Below are 13,580 nucleotides of genomic sequence, written 5' to 3'. Positions count from 1 at the left end.
CCAAGTCCAAACTCACTCTGCTTGTCACACAACAGGCCAACAAATCCAAGAGACAAGGTGTGGAGGCAAGGAATATTATTACTTCAATCAGAAAGTCGGCTGACCAAGAAAGCGGTAGATTAATGTCTCAAAATGACCGTCTTGTCAGGGTCTGGATGCCAGGCTTTTACAGAACCAAAGATGGAGGTTGTGAGGAGCTAAAGTCAAAAGGTAGAACAGAGAGGCAGAGGCACTGAGGAAGTAAAGTAAGACAGGTCTTCAACCTTGCAAAACATCTAGAAGGGCCAGGCTTTAGAAGGGTGTGTTAATCTCTTCTTTCTTTAGCCATTCACAGGTAAGCAGGGTCAGATTCTCTCTCTATGAGCTGAACAAAGGCACTTTTAACAGGCAGAGGAGCAGGATCCTCTGAGGCATGACACTGTGTATGACTATAACAACAGAAACAAAAAGCAAGTCAAAGAAATAGTTCCAACAGAGAGTCAGAACTGATTCTTTGAAACATGTGGTATGATAGGGGGATGCTGCAGAGAGAAGCCAATTCTGACTCCAAGTTGGGAAGTGCTTTTTGACATGCTTTTCATTGCTTTTGCTGTTACAATCATACGTAATAGCTTGCCTCAAAGGACCCTGCCCCTCTGCCTGAGTGTACTAAAGGGCCTTTGTTCAGCTCCTAGAGAGAGAATTTGACCTTCAGTTCAGTCACTCAGTTATGTCCAATTCCTTGCGACTCCATGGACTGCAGCACGACAGGCCTCCCTGTCCATCACCAACTCCCAGAGCTTGCTCAAACTCGTCCATCGAGTCAGTAAGGCCATCTAACCATCTCATCCTCTGTCATCCCCTTCTCCTCCTGCCTTCAATCTTGTCCCATCATCAAGGTCTTTTCCAATGAGTCAGTTCTTCACAACAGGTGTCCAAAGTATTGGGGTTTCAGCTTCAGCATCAGTCCTTCCAATGGATATTCAGTACTGATTTCCTTTAGGATTGACTGGTTGGATCTCCTTGCTGTCCAATGGACTCTCAAGTATAGTCCCAATCTCACATCCATACATGACTACTGGAAAAACCATAGCTTTGACTAGATGGACCTTTGTCAGCAAAGTGATGTCTCTGCTTTTTAATATGCTGTCTAGGTTGGTCATAGCTTTTCTTCCAAGGAGCAAGCATCTTTTAATTTCATGGCTGTGTTGTAGCCACGCGTTCTGGGAAACAAACTCACTCAGAAGGACGATGCAGATAGTGGAGTGCAGTTTATTACACCTTCCGGGCCCAAGGCAGAGTCTCCTCTTAGCCAAGGACCCCGACCAGTTTTTGTGAAAACCTTATACAGCCTAAGTGTATGTGCTCAAACCCACCTCCCCAGATTCCTTGAAACTAGTCTGTACAAGGTAAAAGAGAGATATGATCAAAGTTAACTCATGATTCATGTGTCACAAGACCAGATAAACAGTGGACATTTATCAATAGGCCTGTGGTCATATCCCAGTAAACATAATGGAATTTACCACTCTGTTCTGTTACAGAGATAATTAGCATATTCTTTTAGGCAATGGAGAGTCCAAGTCCAAGTCCTGAGGCTCTTTCATCCGGGGGTCTGGTTTTCCACTGGTATGCCATTTCTACAGACACCAGGCACCAGGTTCAGAGTCCACTGGGAGGGTGACCACGCGTGTAGCCCAATGTTCGCAGCCTGGCCTAAGATGGAGTCCAGCTCTGTCTGTTTCCTCCTTCATTCCCCGCTCTTGATGCTCTTAACTCATATTATGAGCATCACTCATAGGGATATATTGCACCCTGGCTCTCCGACCGCCAATTTGGGAGAATGACATCAACCTTCGGGTTACAAAGTTTATAATACACTGTAAAATTCAGGGTCCACAAAGGAGAACTATCAAGGCAACCATAACAGTGGTAAATACAGTTTTCTACCAATCGCCCTTCACCCAGATAGGACCGAAGTCCAGAAAGGAATGTTTTCATTTGACATTGCTTTACCTGGTTTTTCATGTCATTTAAAGCAGTTGATACATTGCCAGATAAGTCAGGAATGTATACACAACATTCAACCTTAATTATAGCACAGGTCCCTCCTTGAGCCGCTATATGTCCAAAGCCATTCTATTTTGAATTCCCACTTTTCTCATTTGGATTTGCTCTTCATTTAAGGCTTGGATGGCTTTTGTTCTATCTAGGAGGGCCTGTTTTGTGAAATTAGTCAAGGCCTCTACTTTAATCATAATATCTGTTGTCCCTATAGAGGGTAGGAATAAGGCAGCAATATACTCATACCACTGAAAAACGGATCTTGTCCACCTAGCATGTAAATAAGGTAGATTTACCGGGGTTTGTTGTAGGTTAGTTAGGCTTTTGTTACACTGGCATTTACATCAAATGTAACCCTATGACCCGAGTCTATTGACTGTAGGTCTGGCTTACACCCAGACAGCAGGGAGAGATTATGATTGTGTCCCAGAAAGGAGCAGAGTGGTTTAAAATCTCCTTGGTGGAGCAGTGACAGCCACCAGGGAAGTCCATCCATCACAGACAGAGGCAGAGCCCCACATACCTAACGGTTGGAGGTACTGTGAAGTCCGTGGAGGAATGTGCATGTTGATGAGACCAAGCAGCAGGAGTTGATTATGCGGCTTCATCCTCAAGGGGCTCATCTGGGATCTTCTTTTCCTTCTTCTTAAGGATGGTCTTAGTCTCTCGAGGGTCAGCGGGGTCCCTCTGTGCAGTCCACTCAGCGTTTTCTAGGTCTGCGTGGTATGCTCTCTTCAACCTCATATGATGGATCCAAGGGGCAATACCTGCAACTTTAACTGCAGTAGGGGTATTTAGAATAACAGTATAAGGGCCTTTCCACCAAGGGGCTAGTAAATCAAGTTTCCAGTCTTTGACCCATACTTGGTCACCAAGCGTAAACTCACGAATCTGTTCCCCAAGGGGGAACAGAACCCTTTCTTGTACAAACTTAGTTACCCGATTTATTACCTTACCCGATTCCATCTGCTGTGAAATCCTATCCCCCCTTACCTGAGGCAAATTTGTTGACACCTGTTTTATTATGAGAGGGGGCCTCCCATACACAATTTCCTATGGAGAATAGCCTTGGGACTTGTGGGGTCATCCTGAGTCTGAGCAGAGCCATCGGAAGCAAGTCCACCCAGGAGCAGTCAGTCTCTATGATCCACTTGGAGAGTGTCTCTTTAAGTGTCCGCTTGGTTCATTCCACCATCTCAGAACTCTGGGCCTATATGCAGTGTGCAATTTCCATCTGATGTTTATAGTTTTGTTTACTTGTTGTACTAAATCAGCTACAAAAGCCAGGCCATTGTCTGATCCAATGCTGGTAGGAAATCCAAATCTGGGAACTATTTCCCTAAGCAGGCACCGGGCTGCTTCTGATGCTCTTTCAGTCCAAGTAGGAAAAGCTTCTGCCCATCCCGAGAACGTACATACCATGACCAGCAGGTAACGGTGGTGTCTGTGAGGTTTCATTTCAGTGACGTTCACTCCCAGGTGTTCAAAGAGCAGCGTGCCTTTCGGCTGAATACCCGGAGGTTTTTGTCTGAATACCTGAGAAGCAGCATTAACCTGTGAGCAGGCGGCATGGCCTAGGTAGGTCGCTTGGTGTGTTTGGCTTACTAGAGTGTGTGCCAGCTCCTCTGGTACCAATAATTTGCCACTTGGCAATTCCCACCATCCCTTTTCAGTCTTGATGGCCCCTTCCGCTTTGGCTAACCTGACAGCCGTTGTCCTTGTTTTATCAGGCTAGTGCCATCAGTATATAGGACCCAACTAGGATCTGGAACCTTGTGTCCTTCTTTAAAACAAACCCCAGATACCTTACCTCCTCCTTGCAGATCTGTGCCTTCTTCTTTGACACCTGGTAACCTGCTTCCATCAGCAGCTGGAGCAGTGCTTTTGTCCCTTTCCAGCATTTTCCCTTGGTCTCAGCAGCCAGCAGCAGGTCATCTACGTATTGTAGGAGCCAACATCCACACTCTTCCGGATGGAATGAGTTCAGGTCAGAAGCCAAGGTTTCCCCAAAGGTGGCTGGGGAGTTCTTAAACCCTCGTGGGGGAGTCCAGGTGAGCTGTTGTTTGGTGCCCTTGATTGGATCTTCCCATTCAAAGGCAAAGATGGGCTGTGACACTGGAGCGAGGTGTACGCAGAAGAAGGCATCCTTGAGATCTAGGCGAGTATAAACTTTAGTCCTCGGCAGGAGGAGGCCAAGTAAGGTATAGGGGTTTGGAACAGTGGAGTGTAAAGTCACAGTAGCCTAGGTGACTAGCCTGAGATCTTCTACAGGCCTATAGTCCTGTCCTTCTTCCTTTTTGACTGGCAGGATCGGCGTATTCCAAGCCGACTGGCACTCTACTAGAATGCCCGCTTGTTTCAATCTATTGATGTGGGGCAGTATGCCGGCCCAGGCCTCTATCAGTAGCAGGTACTGGCACTTTCTAACCGGGATGGTGCCTGGTTTGAGTTCTATTATCACTGGGGCTTGATGTTTAGCCAGCCTTGGGGGAGAGGGGGATTGTCTTCTGCCCAGACCTCAGGGAATAATTGAGTTAGCTAGCTCTCATGCTCTTCCAGCCCACCCAGTTCTTCCTTGGGAGGCTCATGCAACCTCCACTCACCTTGAGGGGGTATTGAGAGAGAGCAAATAAGTCATAGTGCCCATCCGGAAGGTGGGCCTCTCCTCAGGGGAGAAAGTCACTTGTGCTTCTAGTTTGGAGAGCAAGTCTCTTCCCAACAGGGGTACTGGGCACTCAGGAATGTAGAGGAATTTATGAATCACTTGGTGACCCCCCATCTGACATTTTCTGGGCTGGCAAAACAATTTAATCATCTCTTCTCCCGATATTCCAGTTACAGCAGTAGTCTTTTTGGACAGTGGTGCCACAGGTTTCGTTACCACCGACAGTTCTGCTCCTATATCCACCATGAAGTCAATGTTTTGGTCCCCCACTTTTAAGGTTACCATGGGCTCTCAGGGACCTGATATCTCTGACCCCACCCCACCCCACCCCCACCCACCGCCGCAGCCCTTTTTAATTTCCAAGTCAGCAAGCCCCACCACTGCCAGAGCTTCCTCTTCCTTCCTTGCCTTAGGGCATCCATTCTTCCAGTGGCCAAAACCTCGCTCCGGGCACACTGGTTTGGCCAAGGGCCTCCGTTGGGACCGGCTGAAGGACTGTCCTGTCCCTGAGGTAGAGGAGGTTTTCCGGAGGGCCTGAGATAGACTTTCCCAGAGCAGAAGCTAGCATTGCAAATCTGTCTGTTCTCTTTCGTTCCCTCCAGCTCTCTGGCAGAGCGCAGTCTCTGCTTAATTCCAAAGTCTCCCTCCTCTTCCTGTCAGTACTCACCGGGAGAGGTGGGGATAGCTTGGGCAGTTCGGCTGGACCCGGATCCTGGAAGTGTTGGCCAGAGGCTTCTGCCACTGGGATCGGAGCCCGCCGAGGTGGCGGCTCTACGAACTCTGGGAGAGCTGGCGGAGGAGCAGCGGCTGCTGCAGGAACTTCACTTGGTCCTGGATCAGGCATTAAGGCAGCCTCCGGTCCTGGTGGAGCACTGGGCCAGTGGACGCGCCGTCATCCTGTATGGGGTAGGGGCAGGTCATCCTTGTCCAAATCCTGCCAGATCCCAGAGGGAGAAGGGGGATCCGCATGTCTTCACCGGCCGGTCAGCAAGGCCGAACCAGAACACCACGTGGTCCAAGACTGTTTCTCCCTTAAAGTACGTTCTGCCTTGGTGGGCTTGATCCGGTGCGGATGAAAACACAGATGGGTTAAATATCCCACGTCCCAGGCCGTCTCTGGAAAAGCCAGTTCATACTCACTTATGTATCCCACTCCTTCCAGCCTGACAATTCCGACAGGGTCAAGAATTTCACAGCAGACAGGACACCTCCTGGGGGAGGGCAGAATGTGAGCATACAAGGACCAGTTTCCTATCCTAAAAATCCCCTGGCGATCGCTGGTAATAATTTCCCCTGAGACGGCGTGGACACAGCTCCTAAATGATCTTCACAAGTTCCCTTCCTAAGCCCTAGCATGCTCGTGTCGACCTGTGTACCATGCAATCGCCGCCTGCCTATTCCAGGCTCCTGTGGGTCTGTGCCCCTTCTAGTCTCTCTCAGGGGGGTGATCAGGCCCCCTCTTCCACCCTGCCGGGTGGGTTCCTCCTCACCTGAGCGCTCAGTTCCACTGCTGCCATCCACTACCTGCTAACGTGAAAGGTCCAGGCGTTGAGAAGCAGAATCCTTCCAGAAAGGCGAGGCGCCTTCCCCGCTCTAGAAGATTCAAGTGGCAAGGCCTCGGAGTAGTCCCAAATGGGACTTGTCTCCTCAAAGTAAGGAGTTTCCCGGCCAATGCACCAAATGTTGTAGCCATGCTTTCCGGGAAAAAAACTCACTCAAAAGGACAATGCAGATAGTGGAGTGCAGTTTATTACACCTTCCGGGCCCAAGGCAGAGTCTCCTCTTAGCCAAGGACCCCGACCAGTTTTTGTGAAAACCTTATACAGCCTAAGTGTACTTGCTCAAACCCACCTCCTCAAATTCATTGAAACTAGTCTGGACAAGGTAAAAGAGAGATATGATCAAAGTTAACTCATGATTCATGTGTCACAAGACTAGATAAACAGTGGGTATTTATCAATAGGCCTGTGGTCTTAAACATAATGGAATTTACCCCTTTGTTCTGTTACAGAAATAACTAGCATATTCTTTTAGGCAATGGAGAGTCCAAGTACAAGTCCTGAGGCTCTTTTATCTAGGTGTCTGGTTTTCCACTGGTATACCATTTCTACAGACACTGGGCACAAAGTTCAGAGTCCACTGGGAGGGTGACCATGTGTGTAGCCTGATGTTCGCAGCCTGGCCTAAGATGGAGTCCAGCTCTGTCTGTTTCCTCCTTCAGTATTCCCATCTCTTGAAGAATTTTTCAGTTTGTTGTGGTCCACCCAGTCAAAGACTTTGGCGCAGTCAGTAAAGCAGAAGTAGATGTTTTTCTGGAACTCTTGTTTTTTCAATGATCCAATTGATGTTGGCAATTTGATCTCTGGTTCCTCTGCCTTTTCTAAAACCAGCTTGAACATCTGGAAGTTCACCGTTTGCGTACCGTTGAAGCCTGGCTTGGAGAATTTTGAGCATTACTTTCCTAGTGTGTGAGATGAGTGCAATTGTGTGGTAGCTTGAACATTCTTTGGCATTGCCTTTCTTTGGGATTGGAATGAAAACATCTTTTCCAGTCCTGTGGCCACTGCTGAGTTTTCCAAATTTGCTGACATATTGAGTGCAGCACTTTAACAGCATCATCTTTTAGGATTTGAAATAGCTCAATTGGAATTCCATCACCTCCAGTAGCTTTGTTCATAGTGATGCTTCCTAAGGCCCACTTGACTTCACATTCCAGGGTGTCTGGCTCTAGTTGAGTGATCACCTAGATTGATCGTGGTTATCTGGGTCATGATCTTTTTTATATAGTTCTTTTGTGTATTCTTGCCACCTCTTCTTAATCTGACCTTGCCCACCTATGAATAGATTAACACACCCCTTCCAAAAACTGGTCATGCCCTTGGAGATGTTTTGCAAGACTGAAGACCCTTTCACATTACTTCGCCACTGCCTCTCCCTCTCTCTTCTGCCTTTGACTTTCCTTCCTCTTTGCTTCTTTCTAAGTCTACAAAAGATCCTGGCATCCAGACCTCAACAAGATGGTTATTTTGAGGCACTAGCCTCCCATCTTCTCAGGCAGTCCCCCAGATAAAGTCCCTTCCTTGTCTTAAACCCTAGTCTCTCAGATTTATCAGCAAGCAGAGCGAGCTTGGATGTGGGTAGTGGGGGTAGGATTAGGCCACTCAGTCCTGTCCTACTTGTTTCGATCCCATGGACTGCAGCATGCCAGGCTTCCATGTCCATCACCAACTCCTGGAGCTTGCTCCAACTCATGAGCAAGTGATGAGTCAGTGATGCCATCCAACCATCTCATCCTCTGTCCTCCCCTTCTCCTCCCTCCTTCAATCTTTCCCAGCATCAGGGTCTCTTCTAATGAGTTGGCTCTTCTCATCAGGTGGCCAAAGTATTGGAGCCTCAGCTTCAGCATCAGTCCTTCCAATGAATATTCAGAACTGATTTCCTTGAGGATTGACTGGTTGGATCTCCTTGCAGTCCAAAGGACTCTCAAGAGTATTCTCCAACACCACAGTTCAAAAGCACCAATTCTTCAGTGCTCAGCCTTCTTTATGGTCCAACTCTCACATCCATACATGAGCAATGGAAAAAACCATAGCTTTGACTAGATGGACCTTTGTCAGCAAAGTGATGTCTCTGCTTTTTAATATGCGGACTAGGTTGGTCATAGCTATTCTCAAGAATCTCATGAACAGTATGAAAAGCTTTGTCATAGTCCTTTCCCAATTTTGAACTAGTCCATTGTTTCATGTCCAGTTCTTGTCCATTTGGTCCTGCAAGAGTCGGACATGACTTAGCAACTAAACAAGAGTGCTATGATGGGATTTACACAAGAAATAGTCCCAGTTCCTGCCACAAGGTCCTAAAATCCTTAGAATTTCCTGTGACTATGCTAAAGCTTTGACTCTGCGGATCACAACAAATAGTAGAAAATTCTTAAAGAGATGGGAATATCAGACCACCTTACCTGCCTCCTGAGAAACCTGTATGCAGGTCAGGAAGCAACAGTTAGAACTGGACACGGAACAATGGACTGGTTCCAAATTGGGAAAGGAGTACATCAAGGCTATATATTGTCACCTTGTTTATATATGCAGGGTATATCATACAAAATGCCGGGCTGGATGAAGCACAAGCTGGAATCAAAATTGCCAGGAGAAATATCAATAACCTCAGATATGCAGATGATACCACCCTTATGGCAGAAAGGAAAGAAGAACTAAAGAACCTTTTGATGAAAGTGAAAGAGGAGAGTGAAAAAGTTGGCTTAAAACTCAACATTCAGAAAACTAAGATCTTGGCATCTGGTCCCATCACTTCATGGCCAATAGATGGGGAAACAACGGAAACAGTGAGACACTGTATTTTCTTGAGCTCCAAAATCACTGCAGACAGTGACTGCAGCCATGAAATTAAAAGACACTTACTCCTTGGAAGAAAAGCTATGACCAACCTAGTCCGCATATTAAAAAGCAGAGACATCACTTTGCTGACAAAGGTCCATCTAGTCAAAGCTATGGTTTTTCCAATAGTCATGTATGGGTGTGAGAGTTGGACCATAAAGAAGGCTGAGCACTGAAGAAGTGGTGCTTTTGAACTGTGGTGTTGGAGAAAACTCTTGAGGGTCCCTTGGACCGTAAGGAGATCAAACCAGTCCTGAATATTCATTGGAAGGACTGATGCTGAAGCTGAAATTCCAATACTTTGGCCACCTGATGAGAAGAGCCAACTCATTAGAAGAGCTCCTGATGCTGGGAAAGATTGCAGGCAGGAGGAGAAGGGGAGGACAGAGGATGAGATGCTTGGATGGCAGCAGTGACTCGATGGACATGAGTTTGAGCAAGCTCCAGGAGATGGTGAAGGACAGGGAAGCTGAACACAACTGAGGGACTGAGACACAACAAAAAAGACTAATAAAGATGTCTTTTTTTAAATGTTAATAAGGTGGCTTTTTGAAAGCTCCAGGTAATCTAAGGGGGTGGACTGGGGCTGGTTGCCAGGGCAATCAGTCAAATCATTAAAGCCTTGGAACTTTCATTCCTTTCCCCAGACCTCTGGGGACGGGAGACGGGCTGGAGATTGAGTTTTGTTAATGAAGTGGTTTGGACTGGACAGGGAAGCCAGACGTGCTTTAGTCCATGAGGTAGAAAAGAGTCAGATACAACTGAGCGACTGAACAACAGCAAAAGGATAGTGGTTGGTTACCAGGAGAACCAACCTGGTAATTAGAGGGATGGGACTTTCAGTCCCACTCCCCAACCTCCATGGAGGGGAGAAGGGCTGGAGGTTGCCTATGAATCACCAAAGGCCAATGATTCATGTGTATGTACTGAAAATTTCCTAAAAATCAGAAGCTCTCTTGGTTCTAAGAGTTTACAGCTGATGAGCACATGGAGATTTGGGGAGAATGTCATGCCTGGAGAGGGTGTGGAAGCTTCACACTTCTTCCGACAAAATACGTTTGAGTTCTTCAGCAGGAACTAAGGCCCCCACCCAAGTGGAGAATGGGGACCTCAAGCTGAGCACAAGATTCTAGGAACACCGCACTACCACCACCAAGCAATTAGAAGAAAGTCCGCACGCAGCAGAATGAAGACTCCGAACCCCTCCCCAAATGATTCTCCCTTTAAAAACATGGTCACCCTGGAGAAGGAAATGGCAACCCACTCCAGTATTCTTGCCTGGAGAATCCCATGGACGGAGGAGCCTGGTGGGCTACAGTCCATGGGGTCGCAAAGAGTCGGACACGACTGAGCGACTTAACTAACTAATGAGAATCTGTTTTATAGCACAGGGAACTCGATTCAATACTCTGTGGTAACCTAAATGAGAAAGAAATCCCCAAAAAAGAGGGATATATGTATTCGTATAGCTGATTCACTTTGCTGTACAGCAGAAACTAATACAACATTGTAATTAACTATACTCCAATAAAAAAAATTAAAATAAATAAAAATAAAAACATGGTCAAAGCAGAAACCTCTGAGTTAGTTTTTGGATGTGAGTTTGCCATCTCCCCATGTTGCCAGCCACCAAAATAAAGCAAGCTTTCCATTCCTACCATCAGTTGTCTCCAGTGTTGGCTTTTGAGTGGCAAGCAGCCAAATCTGAGTTTCGCCAGGAGGGGGGTCATGGGAATGTCTGACTTATAGCCAGTCTGGTAAAGGTACAGGTAAACCTGAGCTAGCCTAGAGGCTGGTGTCTAAAGTGGAAAGATTTGGGTGGGGGGTTGCTGGTGGCATTTATAGGACAGCTGTTAACCTGCTGTGGACCCAGAATGCCCTGCCTTTTCAGTAAGCAAGTGATGTTGAGGCTAGCCATCGAGCTCTCAGCCACTGCAGCTGCCCCAGGGATGCACCGTGAGGGGATTTGGGATGGAGAAAAACAGGATATCAGCCCTATCCTTTGATAACTAAGGAGCATGGGAATAGTTTCCACCTTCTTCTGTGTTTTGACTGCCCTCCTGCCCTGTGGTATCTTAGTTCCCCAACCAGGAATGGAACCCATGCTCCCTGCAGTGGAAGTGCGGAGTCTTAACCACTGGACTGCTGGGAAGTCCCTCAAAGGAATTATTTCAATAAGCCCAGACTCTTGCTTCTTCCCATACACAGAAAACTGGTAGGGCTTCCCTTGTGGCTCCGCAGTAAAGAATCCACCTGCCAGTGCAGGAGACACAGGTTCGATCCCTGGTCCAAGAAGATCCCACGTGCTGCAGGGCCACTTAGCCCACGCAGATGACAGCTGCTGAGCCTGTGCTCTAGAGCCCATGCTTGCGCTCAGTCACTTCAGTCACGTGATTCTTTGCATCCCCATGGATTGTATCCTGCCAGGCTCCTCTCTCCATGGGATGCTCCAGGCAAGAATGCTGGAATGGGTTGCCATGCCCTCCTCCTGGGGATCTTCCTGACCCAGGGATTGAACCCAAGTCTACTGCACTGCAGGCGGACTCTTTACCTACTGAACCACCTGGGAAAGTAACTGACCACACACCTGGATTGATTTTTAAAACAATCAATTTTTAAAACAATTGATTTTTAAAACAACTGGATTGATTTTTAAAACTAGCATACAACAATGCCTATGATAGAAAAACATTTGATTTACACGCAGGTGTCCTGGGTTCTATAGCCCAGGTTCCACAGCTACTGAAGCCTGAGCTTGCCAGGAAGAGGACACTGTAATGAACAATAAAACAAGACCCTGTAGGACCTACTCTTGACAGACCCCGCCCCCTACTTCCTCTGCCTGCCTCTTCCTTGTAAAAGTTGTAGTCTCCCAGGCCTCCCCTGGGTCACAAAATCCTGGCTCAAGAATTGAGTGAAGGAATTCCCTGGCAGGCAATTCCTTAGGACCCTGTGCTTTTAATGCCAAGGGCACAAGTTCAATCCCTGGTGAGGGAACTAAAATCTTGCAATCCATGTAGCATGGCCAAAGTAAATAAATAAATAGTACAACAACTCTAAACATTTAAAAAAAGAAGAAGAAGAATTGAGTGAAAAGATGTGAACTTTTAGGGACAAAATACAGGAGTTGGGCCAGGAGAACTGGTAAGAATTTAAACAGTAAATCAGCCATATGGTAATCACAGAATCTTAAGTTTCCCCCTAAAATGCCTAGAATAAAAGTATCTGATGGAAATTTCCTGAGCTGTTTTACAGATGCCAAGATTCCCACCAAATGGAAAAAATTAATTACTTGATGACTATGAGACTGTAGTCTCCAGACCAACTAAAGCATGATGACTGATATGTTAACCCCTGAGACACTACCCTATTACCTCATGATCAACCAATCAGAGAACTGTGCACAACCTGCAAATCCCCTCATCCACCTTCTCCTTAAAAACTCTTCCCTGAGACCCTTTGGGGAGTTCAGGTCTTTTGAGAATGAGCCATCCCGTTCTTCTTGAATGGCCTTGCAATAAACCTTTCTCTGCTCCCAAACTTGTGAAGTTTCAGCCTCACTGTTCATCAGGCACACAAACTTGGATTTGATAACAGCTGTACTGCCTGAACCACAGCAGCACTCAGCATTGGCTGGTGCAGAGATTTCTTATGGACATACCCCCAGAACCATCTGCAGCTATCCAGCAAGAGGGGACAAGGCAACCTAAGCACTGTCCATGGATGCAAGTTCAAACCAATCCTAAAGGAAAGTCAGTTCTTTAGGATTCAAGTCAATCCTAAAGGAAATCAACCCTGAATATTCATTGGAAGGATGGATGCTGAAGTTGACGCTCCAATACTTTGGCCACCTGATGCAAAGAGCTGACTCAATGGAAAAGACCCTGATGCTGGGAAAGATTGAAGGCAGGAGGAGAAGGGGACAATAAAGGATGAGATGGTTGGATGGCACCACTGACTCAATGGACATCAATCTGAGCAAGCTCCGGGAGATGGTGAAGGACAGGAAGCCTGGTGTGCTGTAGTCCATGGGGTCACGAGGAGTCAGACACGACTAAGTAACTGAACAACAACAAGGGGCTGGGAGCTCAGGAACAGAAGAAACGGGGAGTTTTTATGACTCACGTTTCCTTCAGCCCCTGGGGGAAAGCCGAGGACTAGGAGATCACCGCTCTGTGGTGCGGGCACAGGCGGGGAGGAGTGCAGTTTGAGGTGAGAGCTGAGTGCCACTATCCCTGGAATTTGATAAGTGTTTAGAGGATGAATAATTGAACCAGCACCAGCTTTCAACCTGTTATCAAACATCAGGGTTTCTGGAAGATCCTTGCCCAGTCTCCTTCACAGAGCTGTCCAAGGAATCAAGAAAACATGGATTCTAAAGTCCCTTTCAGCATTTATTTTCTCTGAGCAGGGTTATTATGTGATCTGACTGATATTTTAGAGTGCAGGCCGACCTGGAAGGTAGAGAGACTAGA

This window comes from Oryx dammah, unplaced genomic scaffold, assembly GCF_014754425.2.
Source record: "Oryx dammah isolate SB20612 unplaced genomic scaffold, SCBI_Odam_1.1 HiC_scaffold_28, whole genome shotgun sequence".
Taxonomy (NCBI): Eukaryota; Metazoa; Chordata; class Mammalia; order Artiodactyla; family Bovidae; genus Oryx; species Oryx dammah.
This window is presented reverse-complemented; position numbering follows the sequence as displayed.